The sequence below is a fragment of the Lates calcarifer genome, unplaced genomic scaffold (genome assembly GCF_001640805.2).
Source record: "Lates calcarifer isolate ASB-BC8 unplaced genomic scaffold, TLL_Latcal_v3 _unitig_2002_quiver_1275, whole genome shotgun sequence".
Taxonomy (NCBI): Eukaryota; Metazoa; Chordata; class Actinopteri; family Centropomidae; genus Lates; species Lates calcarifer.
Window position 1 is genome coordinate 27,580 of NW_026115913.1, and position 5,475 is coordinate 33,054.

Consider the following 5,475-nt stretch of genomic DNA (forward strand, 5'->3'; position numbering starts at 1 on the left):
CAAGCATGTAGCACCTTATCTGTTACCAAACAGAGGAGGTTGTTGAGGTTGTTTAATTCTGTATTTATTGCATTACTTGTTTTGTTTTGTTAAGATGTGCGTGCATCTGCTACATATGTTTTCTACTCACCAGACCTGACTCTGTCAACTATTTAAAGCACTTATGCTGTAGCCTCGTACCAATACCTCAGAGTACAAACCTAACCTTCCTCAGGACCCTAACAAGTCTGTGACGGCATGAAACATAATCCTTTTCTTATGTAATGACTTTAAGTATCAGTTTCACCTTTATCACACGACATAATAAAACACAACACGCCTCCCGTCCTTTCAGTCCGTGTCCTGATTTATCTGAGAGCCACAAATCATGGTTATATTTGTCACAGAGGAGCGATGAGTCTGTCTCTAAAGATAGAGCTCCAATCTGTCAGGAGCCTCCACACACTTCATACTGAACACACACAAACACACACAGCCATCAACTGTGCCGACCAGCCAGTGGACCATTCATTTCCTTCGCCCTCAGGCGAGTCGGCAAACACTCCTCGCCGCGGTTGCCATGGTTTCCTCAGGTGTCCAAAAAGAAGATGATGTTGACCTGGATTAAACTTTTGGAGAGGCTGTCAGCAGCCAATCACGTCACTGGTCTGCTGTCAGAGTGTGAGTGGGTTCATGGGTTTGACTCAGACTTGGACTTAAATGTTGACGAGTCATGATTTGACCTGAATACTGATGACTCATTCGTGAGTACTGATGAGTCATTACTTAAGATTTTAATCTCGGTCTTTAAGACTTACACATTTGAGTCAAACTGTTGGCTCTTACTGAAATATCAGTGACTTGGACCGAGTGACTTGATGACTCAAGATTTAAATGACTTGACATGGACCTAAATACTGATGAGTCATGCTTGGATTTGAACGACTTGAAATTCGACACTAATGACTTGTAAGATGACAGCGACTTACCGAATCAAACTGAGCTGGTTGCAGTATTTGAGTCCAGGATTCAGACTCAAGTCCAACTCGAGTCCTGATTTTTTTTAGGAATTGTGACTTGACTTGGACGTGGGCGTTCAGAAGTTGAAGACAAAGACTCCTATATGCACACTGTCAACTCAACCATGATGGCTCGGACTCATATTCAGACTAAGCTCATGGAGACTCAACGCAAACTCTTCTTTGGTGACTTGGACTCGGACTTGAACACTGGGGACTCAAGCCTCAACTTGGACTCAAGGTTTAGTTTGCTCAACTACTTGGGAACATTATTGACCCGACTTAAATATTAATGACTTGACTAAGACTTGGATGTTGAAGGCCCTAAATTAATACTGATGACTTGAGCTTTAACTTGGTATTCAACCGTCGTAGTGATGAGTCAGAGCTGACGTGAGCACAGTGACTTGTACACCATCTTTACACGATCGGACTTGGACATAACCTTCATCACTGCCACATCACATCTGTGACTCGTTGACGTGTTGACTCGGACGTGTGGCTGACAGCACAGATTTGACCTTGACAACAACGTCAGCAGATGTTTGACGACTCGACCAAACATCTTTTTGGTCGAGATTCAATGGTTTTCTCTAAATGAAAACACGTTTATTCAGAGGAGTCAACGAGTCGATGTTCATTTCCTGCTGAGCTCAGAGACGCGAGTCGGCTCGGGATCCCTGCAGGATGACGAGGTGACACGAGTGGAAGCTTCATTATCAGATGTGTTGTGGTTGTGACTGGAGGTGTCAGACCTCCTCCTGAGGCGTCACAGAGCTGCACAAACCACCGACATCACCTCCTCCAGCGCTTTACGACAGCGCTTTCCCCAGCCCTGCTCCTCTCGTGTCCCTTAACGAATCCACGTTAATTTCACCAAACTGACATTTTCACTGAAAGGAGATGAAACTGGAACAGCCAGAGGCCCAGCAGCCTCACAGGGAGGTTAATGACCTTGTGTAACTGTGTGCGTGAGGGACACAAAGTGAGGGATGCTGCATAAAAACCTGTGAAAGAAAACAAGAAAAAAGCAGGAGGTGGAGAGAAAGAGTGGAACTCGACAGCAGCAACACTTTCTGTTATATTCCACTGTAATATACTCTGGGTCTATCTCCAGGTCACGGCTCTGAATCAGATTCAGCAGGGACAATAATTATTTACCAAGTGCATGAATTTATTGACATTTCTATCAGATCTTCATCAGCACTTCCAGCTGTAGATAAATAACTGGACCTGGATAAGCAGCAGAAAACAGACGGATAAATGGATGGATAGATGAGCTTAATTAACAAATAACCAATTTATTTAAGGTCAACAGCTGAACACCAGATAACAACAACGGTAATTACGTTTTTTTGCTGAATTTACATGCGAAAATATTTTATAAGTAACACTGCTGCCCAGAGTAGAATATCAAAGACCTTTGTAAATGACATTGTAGACTTTTTAATACCAATAAATCAGTGCATTTTTAGACCTTTGAAGACCAGCAGAGACCCTGAGACCCTTTTAAAATGATAAATGATAATTAGTCCTTATTTATATTGACAAAAGGAAACTTGTTTGTCTTTTTGTATGGTACAAGATGCAATCAAAAAGTTCTGAGACTGTTCCTGTTGGGAATGAATGGAGCACGGCGTGGTAATGCACATGCAGCAGGTGCGAGCAATAACCATGATCAACATCTGGACCACAACATCTGGTTTTTGTGACCACATGCAGGTGCACAGCTGTTTTTAACCACAGAGCAGAAGCAGCACCGTCAGCGAGGATCTCCGTCCTGGGATGACCCAACCTTCATGTAGACGATCGGTAGTTTTCACAGAGGAAGAGCCACAGTCTCCAAGTCTGAGGAAGGAAGGTCAGGTAAGGACTGTGACCAGACTCTCAATGTCCAGCTCTACTGAACCGTTCTGAGGCGTCTAAACGACCTGAACTGTGGCTGGGAGATTCTGAATTGCACCTTGTGTTGTACATATTTAGGATCTATGTATCATAGATGTATTTATATGTGCATTTATTAAGCTTATGACATCCACAGGAAGCACTGTCTACACTTAGTTTCTCAGCAGAAAGGAAACCTCCTCAACCTGAGGCCAACAAACTTCTGTCCAGAGTCGATTATTAGAGAAACAGGCCTGAATCTGAATCCTGAGGGAGCGTTTGGAGCGTGGAGGGATGAACAAAAAGGTCACGAGAGACGAAAGAAGATGAGAACAGAAAGGAAGGAGGAGACACAAAGCCTGCTGAGAGAGAAAAGGTCATTCACTGTGTGTGAACAGTGTAACGTAACAATACAGAAGCTCACTGTTGCGTAACTTTTAGAATTTATTTTCTGAGTTTAAATATATCAGTATAAAAGTGTGTGTGTGTGTGTGTGTGTGTGTGATATAAACCTCCTGAGCTTCAGTTTAAAATAAAACCAGCTGGCTCGTTATCTCCGCTGACGGCTGCGTGTCACAGCCGATAACATCATCTCCAACAAGCACACAAACACGTTAACATGATACACTGATGTCAAACACAAACACTCCTGTTCATCACAATCGATCTGTCTGAAACCAGCGATACAACAACACTACACAAAGCAACAACAGAGGAACCTGTCAGGGCGTCACAGCAGGAACTTTCCCCGGAGACAAAGAAACGTGTAACAACCTAAACCTGTGTTAAGACCAGAGCATCCATTTTACATCACAATATGAAATGATGACAAAATGTTCCTCAATAGAGATATTAAAAAATGGTCAATAAATGTTCAGTATAATTCATTTTCATGTTTAGTTTTAGTGTGCACTGCCGGTCACATCACAGGAACAGAGGTGTACAGTTCAGTTCAGTTTTAGACTTGTTTGGTTAGATTTTATCATTAGAATTGTTTCTCTATCGAATGATATGAACATTTTTATCACAGTAAAATGTTTGGCCGCCTCGTGCAGCTCTGTCTGTTACAGTTCCAGGTTCAGAAACTTTAATTCACGCCCTGCAGAGCTGGCTGAACACAGACGCTGCTGTAACTGGAGTTTGTGCGCTGCTTCATTAATGATATTAGGATGACGGTCGGACCTTTCTTGTTGTTCATTAAAAACAAAGTTTGGCTTTGCTGTTGGCTTCCTCTCCCTCTATTCCTTGCAAAGAAGTAAAGTGAAGGAGGAGAAATTTTTTTTTTTGATAGTTTCATGGTGGTTTTATGAAATAATTAATTCCTCCAACTGTTCACACAGCAGCAGGAGGTACAGCTGTTTACAGCTGCAGGTAAACAAAGTGTAGCCTTACAGCTACGTTGTCATGTGTTACGAAGCATTTACAGCTTATAAATGTAGATACAGTGGGACGTGTTTTTTCCGTTTCATCTGTACTCGGCTGGCACAGTTCCAGGTAATTTTCCAGCGTGTAAAGTCATGAAAAATGTATTTGTAATTTTTTTCCAGTCAGCAGGCCTCCTGGGCTCTGAAGGAACATCAAAGCTGTTCATTAAAATTTAAATTTAACCCTCAAGTTCCTCCACCTTGAAGTGGTAATGTGACAACAGCAGGACACCAAAACTTCAGTCTGACGGCTAAAACTGCTAATTTCTTACAGAGCGTACTGGTGCTGTTTCATGTTTTATCACTTTAGCCATAACTTATTTTAAAATGCCGATCATAATTTTCCAAATCATCCATCAATTTTTGGAGTGATTCCTCTCAGGCAAGTGTATAAAAGTACTGGGCTTGCTCCAGTTAGTGCACACTGGGGAGGTGAGGGAACAGGGTAAAAGCAGCGTTGATTAATTTTACCACCCCCCTGGGAAAGAAACAGTTTTTCATCCTGGGACTCTGAGCTGCAGTGTTTCTGTATCTTCCTACAGACGGCAAGAGGTTGAAGAAGCAGTGGCTCAGATGGGATGGATCTTTAATGATCATAGTTTTTTGAGGTAGACTAGTTCTTTTTAGTATCTTTAGGTAGTGAGGTGCTGCTGGGACGGTCATGGGTCTATCTTCCTGTATCACAATGCAATATTGTGAATGTTGCCTTCTGGCAAAAGTGGAACCAGGATCAACTTCTCTGCTGGATGACCCCATATTATTATTATTTATTTATTTATTTTTTGCTTTGTCCTTTGTTGGAACTCCTGTTAAGCTGCCAATCTGAAGTTGGTCTGAGTACATCCTTACATTGTCTTCAGGCAGCAAACAGCCACTCTCCCACAACTTGAGCTTACCTTCAGCAGTCCACCTCTAACCTAATGTCATTTCCTTTCCCAGTCGACCATGACCATTCCCAAAGCACGAGCAATCCCAGTATACTTCACCTCCAAACATAAGTTGTTGGTTCCAGAGAGTTACAAAACTCATCGAACACCAGTTCTGACATCAAACAGGTGTGACAACAACTGGATTCAGAAACTGTTGGATGATCCAGCGAGCACTAAATTTGAAGATTGCTTCACAAGGCCTCGTCTCTCATTCCAGTCAACTGTCCCAGGCTGCAGTGG